The sequence below is a fragment of the Anser anser genome (assembly GCF_964211835.1).
Source record: "Anser anser genome assembly, chromosome: 4".
NCBI classification, from domain to species: domain Eukaryota; kingdom Metazoa; phylum Chordata; class Aves; order Anseriformes; family Anatidae; genus Anser; species Anser anser.
The window spans coordinates 33890855-33914188 of NC_139724.1; the positions used below are offsets into that span (position 1 = coordinate 33890855).

General features: G+C 39.9%; 1 protein-coding gene and 1 long non-coding RNA gene across 21 annotated transcripts in view; one reads left to right on the top strand and one right to left on the bottom strand.

The window, feature by feature from the left end:
• FHIP1A (FHF complex subunit HOOK interacting protein 1A) overlaps nt 1-368 on the bottom strand; it is a 95860-nt gene extending 95492 nt beyond the window's left edge. For all 20 annotated transcript variants that reach the window (XM_083836353.1, XM_083836345.1, XM_083836342.1 and 17 more), the window contains exon 1: nt 105-368. The gene's annotated coding sequence lies outside the window, so the exon portion shown is untranslated. The remainder of the gene's footprint in view (nt 1-104) is intronic.
• LOC310899667 lies at nt 362-22083 on the top strand. The gene is made up of 5 exons (XR_014584467.1): nt 362-490; nt 691-788; nt 5688-5812; nt 18167-18309; nt 20615-22083. It is a non-coding gene; the product is annotated as an uncharacterized lncRNA (long non-coding RNA).
• The last annotated feature ends 1251 nt before the right edge of the window (nt 22084-23334 follow it).

Genomic DNA, 23334 nt, shown 5'->3' on the forward strand with positions numbered 1-23334 from the left:
TTAGGCCGGCCTTATTTCCCGTGACCTACATTGCTGCCCTGCGCGGCCAGGAGGCGGGCAGCAGCCGCCTCCCCAGCTCCCCCCGGCACCCCCTCAGCCCCTACCTGGCGCGGCGGGTCCCCCTCGCCACGGCGGAAAGTTTCCCGTGGGGGCCGCCCCGAGCTCCGCTCGCCCAGGTAAAGCGGCCGTGGCCGGCGCTAACGCCTCGGAGGGAAGGAGGGATCCCTCAGCGAGCGCCCCGCAGGCTGCGTGCCCTCAGGGCGGCCATCTCGCCCCGCGGCGGGGCGGCTGCAGCGAAGGGCAGGGCAGGGCAGGCGGCCCCGGCTTGGCAGCGGCCGCCCGGTTCGGGGGAGCGGGGCCGGGCCGCTGAGTCAGAGCGGCGGGGAGGAGCCGCCACCTGCCCGGCTCGGCCAGGCCCGGCCGCGCTGCCCCCTGCCGGCCGCCCGCTCCTGCCTCCGCACGGGGGAAGGCGCCTGAAGGCGGCCCGAAGGTTTGGGGGGCGGCTCTGGGTACTGGGGAAGGGGCCTTCAGGCTCGGAACGGCAGTAAAATGATAATAACAACGCGTGGCATATGGGTCTGGGGCTTTATAAACGACGGCTGGGCCCGTGGAGGGAAAGTGGCCCCGGTTATGTGCGTCACTAGATGGCACTGTTATACACACACCTCTTTTTTTTTTCTTTTTCTTTAGGTGGTGCAGCAGCGTACGACTACCTGTCCTCGCAGAAGTGCTGGTGCTCCTCGGGGTGCGTTTCTCCCAGCAGCAGCCTTTCAAGGCCTCTTTCCTCGGTGAGTCGCCGCAGGCCTGCAGGGCCTGTTCCCCCGTGTGGGGCTGCAGGGCAAACTGAATCCAAAAGTCATTGAAGCTGAAAATGATGTCCAATATCATCTGGTCCAACCATCCCCCTACCACCAATGTCACCCACTAAACCATGTCCTTAAGCACCACATCCAACCTTTCCTTGAACACCCCCAGGGACAATGACTCCGCCACCTCCCTGGGCAACCCGTGCCAACACCTGACTACTCATTCTAAGAAGAAATGTCTCCTAATTTCTAACCTAAACCTCCCCTGGCGCAACTTGAGGCCATTCCCTCTAGTCCTGTCGCTAGTTATCTGTGAGAAGAGGCTGACCCCCTAGCTCAAAGAAGGTGACCAGCTTCATGCCATTGACTTCTCCTACATGGAACAGCAGCAAACCAGAAGTACTAACAGCCTTGTTAAGTCTAGCCCAGGACACTTAAGAATTAGATAGAAATTAATGGTAATTTTCTATGTTAGCTATAGGTTGTATTTCTCTATACTTGACTTTAACTGCAGTAGACTCCTGTTGGTGAATACTTAAGCATGGTTTGCTGTGTCTTCCTTTCTTCCTTTTTTTTTTTTTTTTAAAGGCTTCAAATAAATTAATTAGACTGTCAGGGTACTGATTGTGATTTTGCTAATGACTCCAAATAGGAATAGACATTGGCCTATTAAAGTAACAGCTCATTTACATAAAGATATAATATAATTTACCAAGTGTAATGGTATTCTCTGTGAGCTCAGGAAGTGTTCTCTCCAAATGCACTATGTAATTAAAGAATAATTCACTAAGGTTGCTAACTACCTAGGTCCTCACAAACTAACTCACACCTAGGTATGGTAGAGTTAAGATTTCCCAACCCAGGACAAAGCCATCATCCAAAAATCCAGTCAGAAATTAAACTAACTTGAGTCAGGTTCCTCCACTTAGAATAACTGGAAGAATTAAAATATCTTGACATGTTGAAAGTAGGTCTAAGCTTTTGGAGTGAGGTGTGGGGGAAGCAGCTATTCCAGAGATTACAGTTCTTCCCTCTTCTCCTGTTGTTTATTATTTTCAGAACTGCAAGATGAGTTGTTAGTTCAACATAATTCTTTAATTGTAAATGCTATGGTAGAAGTGCTCAGCAGAGGTACCAAAACATCCTCCTCCTCATAGTCTGAATCCACAGTGAATGTTGCCCAAATCTCTGGCAGTTCATTTCTCTGTTGGAGACATGTATTCCTACGTTAGATACAGTATTTCTTACCATTTGTTCAGGAAACAGCTTCTGTGTGCTGCCATAGCACTTGGATTCGCAGGTAGGTGGCATTCAGCATCTGCCTACGACAGCAGAGCAGAAGCCAGCTTGGGAATTTGGTAAAAGTGTCTAGAGGACTCCAGCAAAAATTGAGAGGATACTTCTGTTTAAATTGTTCAGTCTCAGCAGCGTGGGAGTTGCCAGCCAGCGCACAGATGCCTTCATCATAAGTGGATCATTAAGGAGTAAGCCTCTGCAACAGGATCTGTTACAGATGCTGATAAAATCCATTTCATTTCTTTCTATTGCTGCTGTAAGCATTTCAAAAACACTCCATAATTATTTTTCATGTGGTAGTTAGGTGGAAGCCAAGATAGCTGTCCCTTTATATCCCTATCTCTTAATCATCAGATAGACTCTTCTATCACACAGTTAGATGGAAGAGATGGAAATGTAAAGATGGCTTATCACAAACTCCTGCTAATCCTCCTAGTGGCCCTTTTTGTTCTGAAGGCATTCTTAGCTACTAAGAAATACTTCAACATAAAACAGTAAGAGGCATAATAATTGACTGACAGGATATTTGCAAGAAGTAAATGTAACAGAAGTTCTTAGTGAACAGCATATACCTGTCTTGAATGTTGTGTCATCAGGACAAGTGTGCAGTGTCTGTAATAAAGTTTAAGCAATAATTACAGCTATTTACAGCAGTTAGAGATATAACAACATGCGTGGTTATACTTTTGGTCACCAGTTTTACTCCATGGAAAGATCAGGTTTTCTAAAGAAATTCCATGAAGTTTCTCCTTTCTGCGACCCAGGGACAGTTTTCATTTTGCAAATAAAATTGACAAAGTAGATTGACAAATGTAAAACAGACAGCTTTTAGAAGAGCTCTCTTACTGTAAATTTCTTTACCATTTTTTTCATGTTACATGTCTTTAAGTGTGCTTTGTGCAAAGAATTTAACTATACTCTCCAACTACAAGTTTCAGGTGTGCTACCAGTAGAGAATCCATGAGATAGAAATAGTTTCATTAAGATGCAGGTTTTCTTTGATGTGATGTAGATATCACATCAGTAAAACAAACCTATACTACATTTGCTTCTTAGTAAGAGTTCTGTTTTCCAGGAAAAGTATTAGAGAATAAAAATGATCTGTTTAGGAACAGAGAGAAATATGGGCATGTGTTCCAAGTCATGTAAAATGCCATGTCACAGCCTTTCTTCCATACCTTCTGTGAGCAATAAGAAAAAAAAGGAAATCTGCTTTAGATCTTAAGGAAGGTTCTTTAAGATCTTTCTCTGTACATACCCTAAAACCTTCATACAACGAAAGAAAAACACTACTTTAAATGCTTATGAAAAATCATCAGTGACTTCTACCTAAATCGTACTTTATCTGAAAGATATAAACCATGTTTATCCCTTAATGTTCAAAGATGTCCCCAAGCTTTTTTTGTGACAGTTTTGCAGATATTTTGCTTCAGTGCACAACTCACAGTGTAATACCATTCTAAAATCATTACTATATGAAAGATAAATGTTTTACTTACGTGAATAGAATCCAGATACTTTGCTAGACTGGTAACTAATAAAAATAACTGTGTAGATTGGAAATTAATGTTACCTTTCAGTACTTAAGCAATGTGTTTGTGATTGATGAATACAAGAAACCTAAAGAATAAGAAATAGAAATTTCTGTCTGCTAAGAAAAAGAGACAATACATTCTGAAATATCTGTCTTTTGATGAACAGAAACAACTTAAGAGATCTCATAAACTAATCTAATTGGTATTTTTTGATTTACTCATTCCAAGAGAACTTTTTGAAATAAAAGAAAGTTTATTAAAGAAGTTTTATACCTGCATTTAGTTAAAAAAACTCACCTTTGACCACTATAAATTCTCAATTTATGAGACAAATTAAAATAAATTCACTATTCCTTTAACAAAATTATTCTTCCTTTTTTTAAAACTAGATTTGGTTATCTATGATACATTGTAAGGGCCTGACACTAATTTTGAGAATAAGTTAATTCATTGTGCTCCAAAAGTCAGTCCACTTACAGCCTGCAATTTCTCATATGCTATAAAATGGCACAGGTCAGCACTGCTATCAAAAGGAGTAATCTTGCCTTTCTTCACCCATTTTGTCTCTCCCTAAACATCCTAGCACAGAAAATTTATGCAGCTGTTTAATAAATGAGATCAGTTCCCTGATCCAGATTAAAATTAACCCTCTTTTTTCTATGGCTAGCTTTAACATGGTTCAGGTCTCTGATCAGGTTCACCTGCTACCATATAAATCCTCACCCTGGCAGAAGAGAGGAAGCAGTGTGAGTGCAGGAATGAGCTGGGACTACATAAATCAGCATAAGGAATGTGTGAAACTGAAAGTATGGTTCTAAAAACCTCTTTGTGTTGTTTTTCTTTTATTTTTGGTTTTGCTTGAGAGTATGGGTCTAAAGCACATGCTGCAATATCCTCAGCATTATGTGAGAACTTGCCTTTATCCTATTCAGAAATTCCGGTTTTCTCTTTATGCTTTGAAAACACAGAGCTGAGTCCTGGACTTGTGCTGTAAATCCTTCAAGCTGTGTACTTAGGAAGGAGGAGGAGGACAACTGATAACTTTTTTAAAATAAAGTCTCCCTTCCCACAGAAACAAACAAACAAAACTACTTCTATCTCTATAGGCTGTTACCAGTTCAGGGTAGTTTCAGGACAGAAAATTCTTCAGGCTCTTATAGATTTCTCCTGGATTTACTAAACCATCCCTGCCAGCAAAGATTTATGTCTGGCCCCTAGCAAATTGCTTACCTTAAGAATACAGCTGAAGGATATTTAACAAAAATATGACCCTAGAGGAAGAGCAGTGGTAGGCTCCTTTAGAGGCTTAGTCCTGCTTTTCTAATTACAAATTATACTCCAAGGTCCAGTGGGAGCTTCGAGCAAGAACTATATAACACATTTCTTAATAAAAATGAGGTTATCAGCATTACTCTACTTTTCTAGTTAAACAGATTGTGATTGTAGTTAACACGATATTTAAGCAAACAGTGCCAAAGCTACTCTTCCATAACCTGTAACCTGCCCATATGTCACATCGTAGTCAATAGTGCAAAAACATCCTGGTGTTCTGTCCCTGCCCCCTAGAAAGTCACCTCAGACAAGCTGGATTTAATCATTTAATTATCTCAGACTAAAAAAAAAAAAGTGTTGACAGTTGATCAGTAGGGAATATTTTAGTAGACCTGAATAGCACCATTGAACTCAGATAAAAGGCATAATCTCAGCTAATTACAATGTGATCTATGTCAATTCCTTAGAGAAACAGGCACTCATTGATACCTGCACAGTATTCTCCCTGCTTTGATAAAGTTCTCCCCCCGGCTTTTCACTACTACTCTGCCATTGCAAAGTTACACTCTGTCTGCTCTCATAAAACCTTCCACTTTGTCCTCTTGACAGACCACCTTCTTGGGAGGCTGTCTAATCACTGAGCTACTGGTAATGGGAAATAGGTTACCTGCGATGCAGGAAAATCCTGTGGTCTGTGTTGCATTAAGCCTATTTGCCAGATGTGAAGTTGGACATTCTAGATTTTCTTTCCTGAACTAACATGACTTTGCACCTGCAGGAAATTGATACCAATGCAAGGTAAAGAAAGAATTTGTCATACTGCATGTGCTGCTGGTCTCTGAATAGTATTTCTGTCCACCTGCATGTCTGAAGATGCAAAGAAAACAGGCAATGAAAGATCTCGTAAGTCCCCATGTCTCTCTTACACCACTTAAAATACAATGAAATATTATTAAGTATCATTTTTATGTGAGCGTATGAATACTGATTTCCTCCATGAATGAATCAGTACTAGACAGGAGATGAGGCATTCAGCTGCTAGACAAAAAATCTGTAGTGAATCAGGGAGTAATTCCTAGTAGTTTTTTGTTCCTCTGCATGTGCTCTGCATGTTCCTTCCTTCCTTAGGTCTGGAATAAAGTGATTCTTTACCATTGTCAGGTAGTTTGTGAAGTCAGTAGGCACTCCTTTCTACAGAACAAATAAGAGAGAGAAACGGTACTTGCAAAGGAGGAAAACTTTGCTTTGTTTTCTTGCACATGATGTACAGATTTTTTTTTTCCTGGAAACTGAGTTTTTTTAATGTTTTATATTGTAGCTTAACTTCTTTTCAGAGTTTATGGATAAGCCATAAGTATAAAGTAAACTGAGAGAAGTTTTTATTTTTTGAAAAACTGTTTTTCTCATTTTTACCAATAGCAATTTTATTTATACCAAATAAGTAGCACAAGAGAAAAGTTAGGCACCTATCTTTGTGCAAGGTTAATTACTAGAAACTCTCAGGGCAGTTAGAGACTCTCAGAAAGAGACTGAGAATAGTCAAGACAAGAACCTACAGTATGATTTCCAGCAAGTTCACAGTCACAAAGCTTCATATTTTTAAGGTCCCTCCCTGTTCTGCAGGGTATTCAATAGGAAGTTTTATTGAAATCCAGAGCAATTTGCTGAATTGGAGGCCAATGGCCATTTGAAGAGGTAGGGTCAAGGATCACCATTAGTAGGTGCCTAAATTGTTTAAAATAAAATCCTATGGGGATTTCAAAAAAAAAAAAAGAGAGAGAGAGAGAGAAATCTTGCAGGTGAGAACTTCTCATAACCCTTCACATTTAAAAGTCATTGGATGAAATGCATAAACAGTGTTAGGATCAAAGACCAGGCCCCAAGTCTCCTTCTCTCCTTTTGAGAGCTGAGTTCCTAGCTGCCAGGTGGCATAATCATGCTCCTTTTGCTTGCTCTTCCCAGCCTGGTGCACTTTGCAGCATACCCCTGCTTCAAAAGACTCCCACTTTGTATAAATTGCTGGGTAAGAAATACTGAAGCAAGGAAGGAAATGTCAGTTTGAATTTCTTGGGATGAGGAAAAACTAAACCTTACTCTTTTATTTTGTAGGCAAACAATCTCTTAGTGTACTATTTCTAGGGCCAAGAGCAGCTCCTCTACAGATGCCTTTCTGCTGAGAGAAAAGTCTCTTTGCTTCTTCCTAAGAGCAGTTTCTAGACTCTGGGTGCTAACTAAATGAAAATATCCATTTTCTACTCTCAAATTCATACACTGAATCTCCAGAAAGGGCAGATCTGCAGTTGTACTCCTGTGTTGTCTTTGTCTTCTAGACAGAGCTCCCTGCTCAGTGGCAGGCTATTTGGATGGTCTTTTTAAGGGGCTTAGCTCTCCTCATGCACTCCGTGTAGAACCTGTAACTCAGTTACAAATTTCATTCTAGCATCTGGAAGTTAGGCAGCGCCACTGCTGTTGGAAATCTGGCCGTTACTGTCTTGATGAAGGCAAAATAGCGAACCTGAAATAGTCTGAATTCTAATTTAAGGGGATTTGCCTTTCAGCAGCCTTTTTTAGGGTATTTTTATTGAATTGCTTTTCTTTTCCTCTTTTTTTCCTTAGGCTTCTCTCCTGAAAACAAGACTCTGTAATATTTTGCTTGCATTAAAGGAAACTTGCATATAATTGCAATCTATACAAAGCAAAAGAAAACAATGCACAGTTAGTATCCCCATAATCCTGGGTTGGATTGTATAGTGCTATGTTGCTCATTTTGAACTGGACTCTTACAATTACAGAAATATGGCCTAATTGTACAACATGCATTGTACATATTTGTCTCTGAGAATCAGTTACCATTCGCACCCCCAAGAACTTGTATATTTACAGAATGTAAGCTGTCAGATACTATTGTCTTGAGATTCTTTATCAAAAGACATTACATGTTCAAGTTTAAGCTTGACACCTTTGTTTAAAGAATAATAATTTTTAGGGAGTCTGTCTTAGCATGTGGCCACTGGAAATGATGGAATTCAGTGTTTTTCATTTGTTGGCCCTGGCAGCTGTGCGTTAGTAAAATAAATAAATTAAATAAACAGCAACATCTGTTCCAGTCACTGGGGGCTTATTGCTGGAGTTATCTGCATCAGATGGGGGGAGAAGCTCTAGTAGAGGAGTTCTGCTTTCCAGAGCAGAGATTAGTGGACTCACTAGGAATAAATACATTGACTTGTGTGACCTGTGGGAAATATCTCACCTGCCAAATGATGATGTTACCTAGTATTAAAGTCAGAAGTCCTCCAGCATCTACTCTGCGTTATTCATATGAGTATTATATTTAAAGAGCTCATATGGTGTTAGTCTGTATCTTATGTAGCTGAGAAGCAAAGCCTGTTGTTTTTTCTTTTAGTAAATTATTCTTGGCTCCAGGTTACCTTCCTCTCTGTCTTCTTTAGGAATAGTATGAATGCGTGTGTGTATGTATATGAATATACATGTAATCCTCTGTGTGCATATTTGTTGGGGGGGACTAGATAATACACATGTGACCTTACGTGCTGTAGTCAAGGCACCTCCCTGTTTTGTTTTGATAAACTAAGGGATAAATGTACTGGATAGCTGTGGTGCACAGGCAGTAAAACTAGGTGATCTAATAATGCCTCTGGATTTAAACTCCATGTATCTCTCCATAAACAAACCTGGGAGAGCAATCACAAAAATAGGTATTCCTACCTATTGATTTAACGAATGCTCTGTTACAATTTTTTTAAAAGTGTAACATAAATTCTTAATCATCCAGACACATGTAACTTGCCAGTGACATCAAAATCGTCTGGCAATGTAGTAGAGACCTATAGGAGAAAAATGGCAGCATGAACCAGAACACTTCCCTTCCCTTACTGGAATCCAGAAACACAAACAGAAGTGGCTGACCAGGGTTGCAACCATAGGCAGAAATGCAGGCTAATTAAAAAATATTGGAATTGGAAGGTTAAAAACAAAAAGTTGATAGACTTCAGAGAATCGTTGTGCTGCTGAAGTGCTGTAGCTGTGTGCTGCATGGCTGTTTCTGTTGGCAAGATCAGGTTTCTGTGAAACTATTTCTGTACTGAGTCCTGAGCACTTAGGGGTTTATGGCAGTTAATCTGTTCTTAGATGGAGCCTGAAACTCAGAAGAGGGCTTCCTTTGACAGAAATTGCTCACCTCTGGGAAGGTTACTCATTCCCCACCTTCTTACAGTAACTGTTGTACAGACATCAGTTTGGGTCTGACCCTGGCACCCACAGAAACACAGAATCTGTCAGGTGGGAAGGGATCTCTGGAGGCCACCTAGGCCACGTCCCTGCTGAGAGCAGGACCAAATAAATCCAGTTGCTCAGGGCCTTGTCCAGTCAGGCTTTGGGTATCTTATCTCCAAGGATGAAGATCTCACAGCTTTTTTGGGCCCTTGTTCCACTGTTTGGCTGCCCTCATAGTACCAGTTTCTCCTGATAGCTAGTGGGATTTTTTTTCGTTCTAACTTGAGCCTGTTACCTCGTGCCCTGCCACGGGGCCCCTTTGAAATAAGCTAGGGGCACACTGCTGAGTCACATTCAGCTTGTTGTCAAACACAGAGATGCTTTCAACCTCGTTGGCTTCCAGCCTGCAGTGTTTTATGAGGTTGTTCCACCCTGACAGAGGACTTTGCCTTTGCCCTTGTTAAGCTTGATGAGGTTCCCAGCAGCCCATTTATCCCGGGTGCAGTGGTCCCTCTGAATTACCAGCATATCAGCTGTGCCCTGAGTTCTGTATTATTCCTAAGCTTGCTGTGTGCACAACTCATCCCATCATCCAGGCCTTTATTAAAGGTGTTGGACAATGCAGGCTCCAGCCCGAAGGCGCTGCAGTAACTGACTGCTGGCTGGATTTTATACCATTGATCGCAACGTCCTGGGCTCAACTATATGACCAGGTGCAATGTCTGGCTTCCTAGGAGAGGCAGCTGTCAGGGAACATAATGCTTATTTCCTTAATTTTAATCAATTAAGAGGCCGTGGCATTGTTATTCCCATAACACACGCACTAGAGGGCAGTCAATAAAGTGATCTGATTGCAGGTTTAAAGCTGTGAGTAAGTGGGAGGTGGCGGTAGTGTGAGCGGTAGCAGCTGAAGCCTAGAAAGAGGTGGCAGCATGTCTTGCTAGTTCGCTGGTTGTCGCAACACAGTGCTTCGAAGTCAACAGATAAAGTGGGGTTCAGAATAGAGTTTAAAAAAAGGAGAAAAGGTCCCATTATTATAATTTATATTTTTAAAAGTACTCCTGGTATTGCCTCTGGCTCAGAAGGTTTCTGAACCATTAATTACCTGGGTTTCATCCTCTTCCCATAAGTGTATATCATTAGCTATTGCAGAAGATGGGACATTGAGCTGGACAGACCCATCTGTGTGAGCGTTTATGAGGACTTGACTTCCATCTCTTTTCAAATTAGAAAGATGAAAGTGTCAACAGGCTAAGTGATAGTGAGATAGACACTGAAAGAAGGAACGTGTTGAGTTTGTTTTGATATCTAGAAGGAAGTGGAGGAGGTTGGAGGTTCCCACTTTCTTTTTCATCTGTTGAAAACATCAATTAAATGTAAGCAGCAGGTGCAGAAGAGAAAGGAGAGGAATATGGTCTACTTAGAGTAATTGTTGGAGCTCTGGGAAGAGTTACATTTACCAGTTCTCTCCGCTTTAAGCATTGAATGGCAGCCAAGTAAGTCAGATGGGTATGTGTGTGGAAAAGGGGGATATGTAGTAATTGGAAGGAACATGAATATGCCAGCAAAGGCTTCTTCAACTTTGTGTGAGGGTGCTTTTCACTTTTAAAACTGTACCCTATTCTGATATATAATTTTCAGGCTTGCTGCAGTGACAGTTACATATGAAAATATAATGCAGCCTATAACGGATTACTAATTGGTTGGCATTCCTCTCTCCACTTCTCTTAATTTTGTATTACTTCTGGTCTGCAAAAAACATTAGCAATATGTGGATATCACAGATACAGAAATAAGGAATTGCAGCATGAAGATATTTATTGTGTAATAACTAAATTTGGTAATTGCAGCTATTTGAAGTGTAACTTTATATGGTCCATATCAAATAATTATATTTTTTAAGCACAATGAGCTATATAATGTAGTAGCATGGGAAATAACCTCTTAAAAAGTTGCTGTGGCTAATGCTTTTTTCATACTGATTTTATGCTTGTAGAACTTCGTCAGCTTTAATGGAATTAATCCCAATTTTCATTTACATAAATGTAAAGAAACCTCAGTCTGAGTTTTACTTTACATACTGTTTCAAGTGTGCTTGGAACTGCTAAACCCACTTAATTCCACATAAAGTTAGAGTTTAAAACAGAGCGTCCTAATTGTTCTCATTTCACACATAAGCCTTTGTGGCAAACAACAAAACAGACAATGTTCTTTGACATTTTAGATTTACTGTACTGGTTGAATATTCAGAGGCTTTTGAGCTGTATTTTTATCAATGAAAAGTCTGTGAAACCCCTTGACTGAAAATCAGTTTGTATTAATGAAATCCACTAGCTTCCATAGACCATGGAAGTACTAACTGCCTGTATCAAAGGGAAGAAAAAGCATTTCATTTTTAAGACATAAATCAAGCCTTCGTTTCTCGCTCTTTGATCAGTTTTGCTTATGTGGGCACGTAATCTGACCCCCTTTGCCATCTAATTTTCAGACTCTCTCCTCTCCCTCCCCTCACTGTTGAGCTTTTATCAAGGCCAGATTTTTTTTTATTTCTTTCTTTTCTGCAGGGAACAGTCATGCCTCATTCATTTTTCTCTCTGGTGTTTAGAATCCCTGTTGCAAAGTTTAAGCCATTAGGAAATGCCCACCTCTTGAAACATCAAGCACATCCTTTTTTTTGTTACTAGGCTGCCGCACCATGGCCGTATGCGTAAACTACAGTTGTAGTTCTGCTGAAGTAAACTGTACTGCAGGAGTTTTTGTCAGTGTGATAGATAAATCAGGGTTTCATTTCTTGCTTTGCTTCAGGGAGAGTATTATGACCTTACAGAGGACAAACTAAAAGACTACCAGTTTACCCGTAGGCACCAACCAACCTGATATCTTAAGTATGTTATAGACTACCCTTTTGATCATTAATACTGTGCATACTCTAGTATCCTAACATGTAATTTATCACTATGCTGCTTCCCCTGGCTGTTAGCAGTAGGATACCCTAAATCAATGCTATTTTAAATTGGATTTTCAAATGAGAGAATATTCAGACTTTTATGCCAGTAAGCAAAGGGATAAACTTTCAAAATACCTTCCCTAAGAAATCAAGTAGATGCTTCAACTGAAACATATCTGGTGTACTTTTTAAGTGTGAAGTTTTAATGGTTTTGAATCTGTGCAGCAATTAAGTCATGGAAGTGAAGCAAAGTATGTTTCAAATGTAGAGCCCAATAGGTAGCCATACACAGTGGTTTAAAATGGGTTAAAGGGGCAAAAAGTTTCCACCGGAATTTTTATTAATATTTTTTTCACTTTCACAAGGTTAAAATGCTCTGTCTAATAAGTTATTATATAAGTCACTATTTTGACAGCTGCTTCTGAAAATGGAGAGAATTGAAAGTTGACAGATGTGCCTTCTGGAGTACAGTGGTTGAGCTACACATTTGTTTGCCCATTCATGCTTCAGCTCAAGTTCTAAAATGTAAAAACCTATCACAGCCAAAAATCACACTGAAGACGGTAGGAATGGCACTGCCATTTTTTATAGTATTATCCCTCATCCTTGGGCAGTTTTGCATGTTTCTGTTCAGAAAGTGGGAGAAGAACAAGCACAAAATGCATTCCTTCCTTCGCTGTTAATACACAAAAGCTATGAGGAAAACCCCAAGGCTGGTGGAGATCTAATTTCTTGTAGACATTAACTTCTAAAGAATAAAGTTTCTAGTGCATCTCAAGTCAGTGACTATCTGTTTCTACATAACATATTGTAAGGACTTCAAAATTATACTGTTTTCTCTATGAACAATACCTACCATTTGAAAATATTCTGAAAAACTAAAAGTCCAGAGCAAAGGAAACTCATTCAGGTGAGAAGAAAGAGGTCTTATTGGCCACAGTAGCCCAGTAGCTTGAAAGCAAGCTAAAAAAAAATCTTATGTATTTTCCTTTGAATATTCTCCTGTATCCACTCCTGGGTTTGCTGGAGGGCAGAGGGGAAGGAAGACTGTTAAAAATTAAACAGCTTGCTCTTACTAATATAAAAATCCATCATACAATCGTCATTGATTTAAGCTAAAACAAGTGCTGACCTTTGGCCATGTTAGTAACATTGTTCTAGAAAATCTCTATGGCATTTTAATATTTTGTGTTAATGTAGATTAACATTATTACGGAACAAAACTTCTTAGACTAATGTTCCCCAGGATGTTCAAACCTAAGCCACCTTTGATTTCTAAACAGAACCCACTGTTAAAAGTGCTAATGAGTGCTACCAGAAAGGTAACAGTCCTATGCCCTAATAAGCCAAACTGTGATATATATTAGGAGGCTCTGAAGGCCCTGGTTATATCTCCCCATTTAGGAATATTACAAGTAAAATTTATTGGGAGCAGGAGGCTGAGACAGAAAGGGAGATCATAAAACAATGTAAAGCAGGAGCTCAAAAAGAAGCTGGATGAGAAACAGCTTGGGTATGGGAACTAGACCAGTAGAGAAGGAAATAAATTATTTTTTTTTTAAAAAAAGACCTCATTTTCCCAAGTATTTCTGCAGCAGTCAGTGCAAGCAAGAGCAACATAAGAGGTGTAGCTTAAAACCATACACTGAAGTTGCAAGTGTCAATACTGAAATACAAGAAAAGTATTTTTAAAGAACAGGGAGGAAGTATTTTTAAAGAACAGGGATGCTGCCCAAATAGCTAGAGACTGGAATGCAAAAGAAAGCGAGGCTGCCTGAGGCGTGATGCAGGCAGCGCAGGAACCTCCTCTGCTGCTTATTTGTCATAGCAGAAGTACCAGGGTCCCTCGAGTACCGACCGGTGCTGTGTGTACAAACCCAGCCAGTGCTGCAGTGCAGCAGTCTTTGGCACTGAACACATACAGCTGAAGCACTGTCTGCCAGCAGGGCTGAAGTGTGAGACTTGGAGCAGTAGAGAGTGAAAAAATATCAGCGTAATTTCTGTTGGATAGCGCTGTGGCAGGTAGATGCACAAGCAAACCATGTATGCAGAGGCACAGAGATAACAAGAGCTGGGTTAGCTGCAGTTTCCAAGAATTAGTTCAGCTGTTGGTTGAAGATGGTGGATCAAACTGCAAATCAGATCAGATCCTGTAACAGCCAACGCCGTTTTTCAGCTGCTGTAATAAACCGAATGATTTCCTTCTCCTGGAGATATTAAAAATGCCCCTCTTGTACAGTATGTTGTATCATTTTTCCTGGAAATTTTTGCATAACTTAGTTGCCATTTATCATTTTTTTCCTGCATTCTTCCTGCAGGGTTGGGAATCCCAGTGCACTGTATTCCAGTAGGGCTGCAACAGGACCGTAATTTATGCTGCTGAATTCCAAACATAGCAATTCTCAAAATGTCACTGTCCGTTTGTTTTTATAATGGCATTGTATTACAGGCCTATATTTAGCTGAAAACTTTTCACCTGTAGGTCTGTCTCCGCTTCCAAGACAGTAGGCATCTGACATTGATATGTGTATTTAAAACAAAATAACATGCCCTCAATAGAACATTTTAGAAATGTAAAAGCATTTCTTAATACTGCTGAGTGATCCTAATCCCAAGAAAGGGACCTTTTTTCCCTTGTGCATCTGAATCGTTCACAAGGGGAAAAGACCCATTAAACCAAATCAACCTTAGTGACAAGACGTGGAAATATAAATAACTGCTTTTACCTTATCTTTCTTTCCCCTTGTTCTGCTTACTAGGAATTAGTCAGGCAAACAAATTCTGTGTATTTATTTTGTCATAGAGTCCAGGAGATTGTGCCTAGAGAATACAAATGTCGTTTTCCTGGTGTTTCTCCCTTGCCACTAAAGACCTGGAGTAAGTAGCATTACTGAATTAACAAGGCTGGAGCCCTGGAGAGGCAGAGTTAGTTACGTGCTTCTGCAATCTCCAGTCAAATGCCATTTCACTTGCCTGACAGTTTCCATATGCAGTGTGTTTCCTTCCTCTTGTCTGGTTGTTGAGGTGGTGGTGGTGGTTTTGGTGGTGGTTTTTGCGTGTGTTGCTTTTGATTTGTGATTTTTTTTTCCTGTGTGTTTTGCCAGTAAGCAATTCACTATAGGAGCGGTGCATCTATACAGTACCCAACACAAAAGGGACCAATCTGAGTTGGAAGCTCTTTGTGTCATTATAATCACACTAATAAGCTCTTTAGCCTGGGTACTGTAGCTCATTTGATCAGATTTTACTAGGTATGGTTCCTCACAGCACTTCTTTCTCAGTAATATTCTGGTTTAGTGGGGAGGAGAAGATGAGAAGGAGCAGAGCACCCGCTACAACACTTGCAAAATGATGGAGGTCACGATCAGATCCAATTAAGAACAAGAACTCAAGAGATACTGTAGTTAGTATCCCCGTCAGCTACCAGCGCTCTGTCCTCTCTCACCTCAGATCAAGTTTTGCATTAAAATAATCTTCTGCCTTGATTTTCCTGCTTTGTTTAATTATCTGAATTGTTTGCTCTATTTCTTTTCATGTCACATTTATTAAGCTATTTCTTTCCCTGTTGGATTAACTGCAAAAGTCTTGTATTGAATATGCATGGAATCTACTATAACCTTCAGGCACTGGTGAATCTCCAATACTGTTATTTTATAATAGATATTTTGTGAACACTACACGCACAGTAGTAGTAAATTTATTGAAGTGTAAAGAGAAAAAAACTGCTTGGTACAATGCAGTGCTTCAGGACCACAGTTTGGTATAGCTCTGCATCACAGACAAACATCAAGTTATACTGTCTGTCATAAAAGAATTGGATGTGATAAATTCTGTGAGCAGTATATTAAATTTAAGGCTTGAAAACTAGCCATTTTCACAGTGCCAGCTCCAGGAAGCTGGCTTGATTTCCCTTTGGCTTGATATTTAACAAATTGCCATGAAATTATGTGGGTGTTCCTTTATTTCTCTTCAAAACACTGCCTTTTGAAACTTCACTCTTCAATATTTTCTGTGCACATCCTAATGGATAAACATTCACATCTCAGAATTTCTCACAATTGGCAGAAATTGGCAGCTTTGTTGTTTGTGAGCAGAGGCAAAGGACAGAAATGGAATGGCATTATTGCCCCATGAATATGATTTCATCAAATGAGCCTGCAAGCCTGGAAAATTCATAGTTCTCCCTTTGGATTGCTTCAACACTGGATGTGTTCTGTGGATAATGCGAGGACTTGCATGCCCGGTCCAAAACCAGCTGAAGTCGGCAGAAAGACTCAATTGTTTTGATGGTAATTCTTTGGAATATATGTCCTTATCTACTGACACGGATTAAAATAGGTATACGGAAATACCCGTGCCAAGCTTCTGTTCCATCCTCACTGCCAGATTACAACTCAGGGAAAGCACTCATGGTTTTGCTGCCTTTCAGATGGGGAAACCCAGTCCTGATGTAAGTGGGAGCCTGCCAAATTAAGTAAATGATGCATCAGCTGAAAGACTGCAAGAGAATTTTTACACTGTGAGTCTAGAAGCAGGATGAATGAATTCATAGCCTTAGGGGAGGATCGGCAAGACTTTAAGCCATCCTTGTAATCCTCTGATGCTGGGTGTCTCTGCAACTGGCCGCAAGCCGAGGGAGTCTCTACCAGCCTGGTGCTTAAGTTTTGGCTCTGACAGCTTCCATGTGCCACATTTTGCAAGAGGCCCTTGAATAAACAGCCTTTATGTTCTTTTTTACACCACTGGCTGCAAGGGCTCCACCAACTGCAGAACACTCCAGCTTTCTTAAGGGGCATAAAGTGGGTAGAGCACATGTGATGATATTTACTGTGCACAAGAACTACTTCACTTTTATTGAGAAGCTCAAAATATTTTTTATGAGGCTCACTTACCAGGAAGCGGTGTGTTGATACGTCTCTCTTGCCACCGATTCTGTTAACCACTGAACTGGCTCCCCCAGAAATACTGGAGAAATGCAGAAGATGTAACTCCTGAGGCTGTGCCAAAACCTATGCAAAACGTTCTTGTGATCAGTCTAGATCAAATTGGGCCCTATAAGTTCATCATAAATGAGCTAAAATTATACAGAGAATAAGTACATAAACACAGCTCTTTATTGCAGCTAACAAATGATTAATGTAACTGAGATAAAAATGAGGAATCCATCAGATGTGCAGTTGACATCACAAACATAGAAACTGTGATATCAAATATAAATCCAGAATTTCTGTGAATAACAAACATCTCAGCGTCTCCTTTTATTCTTTTTATTTCCTTGATTAAGTTATTAAAGACTGGGGGGTATTTGGGGGTGCTTAGAAGCGAGAAATTAACCAGAATGTGTAGAGCAATTTTGCTCTCTTGCTTCCACCACCCTGTTTCTTTTCCTTAAAACTGCTCATTCTTATTAGTGGTCACGTCTCTGTCCTTCACCAATGAAAAGTCTTACGAGATAGTCCCTCTAGATGGTTTCTGATTCTACCGTTTCTACCTAGATTCCTCATTAGCCTTTAATAATAACGATACTTCTGGTAGACTTCTTGAAATAAGCTTTCAGGTAGCATGTGTGTATTAGCCAGGCTGACTGAAGACAAAGGTAGTATGAGAACTGTAAGGCCTCTTAATGAATAATTTCAACATAAAAGACCCACATAACAGGGCTCTGGAAACATTAGACATTAGACAAATCAAAAATCGGCTCCAATGGACACCCTTTTTAAACATTTTTACTTGGTCCAGTAGAATCTGTTCAGTTTTCTTTCTCAGGAGTGCTACAAACTTCTGATTTTCCTATTTCTTCCTGGCTCACTGTGTTCTGATAGCATTTCTCACAGAAAAAGATTGTCTCTTGGAGAGTTCAGTTACACATGCTGTTCAAGTGATCCTGACAAGGATGGATGGTGATAAAAATTGTCCATCCTTTGAACGTGATTTGGATTACACTGCAGAAATTACATGTCAATATTGGATAGAGCTGTAAGGGGGATATACACAAGAAATGTAGGGTTATATGTGCACATGATTCGTCATTCCCCTCTTGACACCACTCACTCTACATGCCTGTTCTTTATTTATAGGCAAGCAGCATGCTGACATTTCAATATTCCTTCAGCTCACCGGTTCAGACTAGAGTCACAGCGAGAAAAGCAACTTGGGTAACCATGAATAGCCTGAGATTCATTTCACTGGATTTCCCAAGAATTTAATTTTAAATTGAAAGGTAAGCCATGGTGTTAATTTTACAGGAGTTTTGAAAAGGGGAGGTCACATTTTAGGAAAATAAAAGATGTATGAATGGCATTCAGAAGATAATAAAGAGACTGAGAGACTGGAAAATTACATAAATTCTCTTTACGTTTTCTTAGTAGTTGCAGGAGGCAACGGATGCAGTCCTGTCAGGCAACATGATGTTTTACCTTATTAGATTACAAGGGCTAGAAGTCAGTCTTAGCTTATTGCTATGAGTTGTGTTTTAATTACTGACAGAAACCAGAATTATCATGTATACACAAACACATATGCAAATGTGTGACACAGATAGAACTTATGCTATTGTAATTAGAAGGAAGAAAAAGGTGTCTGAATTTAAGTAGACCTCAGTTAATTCAGTAGTATGCTGGGATACTGTGATCATGGGTACATGAGAAATAACAGTGATGATTTTCTGTTTCCCATGCTCCATTTTAACATAACTTTTGTCATACAGTAGTAAATAGTGAACATCTATAGTTGTCCTCTGAAAGTTTTGACCTGGTAATGATGTAGAATGAATACAATATGCATGCTTTTAGAAGACTGAGACTGTTGAAGCATTTAAGAGTAAATTAGATGAAGACTCCATCTTTTAAATAAAAGATATTGGTATTTTAAGTTATCAAGAACCATTGTACTCAGGCAAAATTTCACTTCCTGGGGAGAGCAAGAAGTGTGTTTAGGTCATTAAATCTGTTTTTAAACTCCAGAGGAAAAAAAAAAAATTAGCTTGTGGATCTCCAGAAGTCTTGAACAATTACCAAAAAAAAAAAATCCAAACAGAAACAATCAAGCATGTAACTTTTCCACTTGCTAACACACCAGATGTAATGTTAGCCCATGTGAACCTGTCTAGCTGGAAGCAGTTACTTTTTCTTCAACAAGACATTTTTCATCAGGAAACAAAAGTCCTGCTACACTCAGAAATCTCTGGTTCAGCCAACATTATGTCAATATTGTTGGGCTTCATCTGTTAACAACTTGCAAGCCAGAGAATTAATAACTAGACTTAAGTTGCCACTATTCACTAATGAGGCTGGAACGTGACCCGCACACCTAACCAGCCATGAATAAAAAAGAAAAAACTCAAGGCTCATTTACTACAACTGTCAAACTAATGCATTTTCTTTATTGCTGATCCAAAGAAGGATCAGCCCTGGTGCTGCAGCAGTATGTCAACGTTCAGCAATTGTAAGCATCAGGGTGAAATGAGAGACATTTTACTCCGGAACTTCTCAATATTTGTTTTCCTTTTCCTATAAACTTTTCAGATGTCTTATGCTGGGACTGGATGATAAAACCATATTAATCCCCTTGGAAAGCTGCATTTTGTATAATCGTGTGAGATGGAATGAAGGTTTTATCTGTATATTTTACATTCCCCCTTTGCAAATTGTTGCATTCCTTTCTCACTCTTAAATCATTGCTTTGACAATAATAATTGTGTATGCCAGAGCTATCAACAGTAGAAAATTCCAGACGTTGCTGCACAGATGGAACGCAAAGAAAAGAGTAGTTCAAACCCTCCTCCTTTATACGCATCCTTCCAGTCTGAGCAAAAGGAGTTGCACTGTAGATTTCATTGCTGAACTCTAGACCAAAACCTGTTTGAATTATGTTTTCAGTTAAATCAGAACATCTCACTCATTTTCTCTCAATTTCCAAAAGAGTCTGAAATTGATGTCTAGATATGAATTTGGGGCATGACCTCATCTGTACATTTTCAGAATATAAGGGCTGTGTTGCACCTGCAAAGTCATGTTTTGCAGTAGAGGAACATCAAACTCTCACTATGAAGTTGTCCCTAAGTCTTCTGCTCCCGCACAGATAAGGATCTCTGCCTCGAGTTTCACAGTGTATGTAACCCAGGCTATCTGGCTTGGACACAAAAGCTTCAGGCAGAGGCATAAGAGGAGCTTTTGCTATGATGATAGCTGTTTACCTAATCACCTTCGCTGTGATTATAGCTGCAAAACACTGGTTTCTTCCAGAGCAATCCCTCCATTTCTCTTATGGACAGACAGATGTTTCCAATGTTTCTGAGAAAGAACCAGAACAGTTGGCTACCCAAAGTTGTAGTAACATCTAAAGGGAGAAGATAGTATATTTGAAGCCACTTGAATACTCCAGGCTCTAGGCAATTATGTGGAATAAAGTTTTCTCTGCGAAGCTGTTTTAGGACTGATAGCCTGGCTCTGGCACACTGCTGAACACATGAGTTTTGTGAAGGCATCCCAGAAACTGATTCCGACACTCTCTTCCTTATTTTCCAGCCCATTGAACTTTTACTGATGTGGAATTGAACGCTGTAGAGCTCCCTCAAAAAGCTTCTAGCACTTAAACAGCATCAAAAGAAAGGAGTTCACAGTAGATATAAAAGATTTCCATAAAACAGATCCTGTACTGATAAAGTTACTTTGAGATGAGCATTTAGGAGATTTTGTCCATGAAAGCAACGTAGTCAGCTATGGGAACAAAAAGAAAAAGCATGGAAAGCACATGTAAGTGTGTCTCAAGTCCTTTTTACCTCACTAATTCCTGATTGCTGCTTCATGTCCTTGGAAACAACAGAAATCCATGTAAATTGGAGTGAGGCCTTTTACAAAGAGCAGAGGAGTAGCCCATACCTCCTCTCAGTGTAAAAGTGTAAAACCCCCAGGAAGTTTTATGTAGGCTTATTTCACCTTCTGTGCTTTCCACACTCCTACAGCCTTTTGCTTCAGCCGGCCCTTGACAAATATGACATTTTCTTTGAGCTAATAAAATTGCAAAAAGCACCTGCAAGATAGGGACTGGATGGGCTGTATGTCTTGGGGGAAAGAGTGGAGTTTTTTTCTGGGTAAACAAACATGAAGAATGAACAGTATGTAGCTACAGTCTGAGGAAGGCAGAGATTTGGGGCAGGCTAGAGGAGTTGTCGTATGTATGCGTTGTGGAAGAGTAGGAGAGACTATGGTGACGTAAAATGTTGCAGAAAAGAAGATGTGATGGAAGTCTAAAAAAAAACCTGAAAATTACTCTTTAGGGAAAATACAAGTTGATTCAGTTTGCAGCCGAGAACAACAGGTCTGTTGTCTACAGATCTTCCTCAGCAACTGGCTAGAGCAAAGCTCTGATGCAGGATGTGAGTTTTCTCTGAGAAACTGTCCATGAAACTCCAGATTTTGCCAACAGTAGCTTGCAAAAATGCTGCTAACCTTCATCAGTCCAGACCTCACTGGGAATGCCAGACATTTGGCAGACATTTGGTTTTCACTTATGTAGCTAGAACAAAGGAAATTTGATTACTGTTGTGCCTTCACATTGCAAACTTTAACCTTGTGAGGTTGTTTTTTTTTTTTCATCACATGAATCTTTTCCCAGTGAATAATGCAATCCTATGATTACACTTAGTGAATATGGGAAAAAACTCCTGAACCCTGTGAATGTGCATATGTATATGCAAAGTAGCAAGGAAGTGAAAAGCTAGGATAGGACCTCTGTTGGTGGCCTATATTGCTAAGAAACCTCAGCATTAAAGGGTTTAGCAAGAGGCCTGTCACTGACACTGAAAACAACAGATTGCTTTATAGTTGCAATGTATGAATAACATGAAACTGTTTCTGGTAGTCAGAAGAAAGCATAGTTCCACAACTCATTTTTTCATCCAACCACCTAAAAATATAGGTATCCCCTTGATTACTCAGGAGTTGTCAGCTCAGAAACTACAGTCATTTAAATAAGTACATATAACTGAAGTGCAGTACCCCTAAAAGCCTAGCAAAATAGATTCTTGCAAGCATGAATGTGAAATACATAAACCCCGTACTGTAAACCTCAATAAAGCCAGTATGGAGGCTCTGGTGATAGAGATGCTTGTCATGATCTGTTCTTCTATTGGCATTTAGTGTTTAGAGTAACGGTTGTGGTTAAAAAAATTTTAAAAAATTGAAGAAGACAGGACTGATACTATCAGGTAGGAGTGTTTTTATTTTTCCTTAATTGCTACTGAGGTTTGCAAGTCCTTCCCTATCAGATTAATTGGAAAATACATGTTTGAGAAAAACACGGCTGCGTCTTGCACCACGTTTGGCTGGCTGGCTTAAAATGAGCAGGTGTCATCCAATATTCTGTCAAGGGGCCTAGCCAAGTACTCAGTCAAAGCTATCAAACTGTTTTTTCCATTCTTCATCTCTTATTAAAAACAAATTGTTTTAAGAAGCTGCGTGTTGTTGAATGTATGACTGAAAGACGACTATAACAGATCAAAATAATTTTGTGAAAGTTGGAAACCTGCAATGTTCCATTTGGGATAGACTGTTTGGGATTTCTGCAAAACCTCCACATTAGAAAAATGTTTTCCCATTAGTAAACACCCATTAAGGTAACTAGACTGTTACAACCTCATTAATATTAAACTTCTTGGCACTGAGCTCACAAATTAGTAATTATCATACAATTATTTAATTGCAAAATTACCCTGTTGCTGAATATTAACGTGCCTTCGCAAACACTTCTGCTAGGAATGAACTGTGTCGGTGTTCAGCACAAGCAAAACATGATAACATGCCTGGCTGATCACGGGTGGTACTGTGAAAAACAAAATGAAACAAAGCAAAATAGGAGACTGCAAATCCTGTATTAAACTGTGAAGATTACCCACTTAATAAGTCATATTGGTACCCTGTGGGAGGCAGTTTGCCTGCATTTCATGGCAGCAGAACAGAAGAAAATAGAATCAGAGTTCCTCGTATCTGTAACCAATTTCAGTACTCTGGGAAACTTCTAGATTTATTGCAGTGGACAAATTTATAACTCCGTTTCACTTTTTGAAAATTCTTTAGGACTCTTTTTGCTATCTTCCCTAAGTTTTTCCCTTGTCAGCTCTTTGCACTAAAAAGCAAACTGCAGCAGAAAAGCTGGACTTGCATCCTGGGACTAGCTTTGTATATTCTTAGGCATTAGACTCACGTGTGTCCAATGTGATAATACTTCTTACATCATGCTGTTGCCA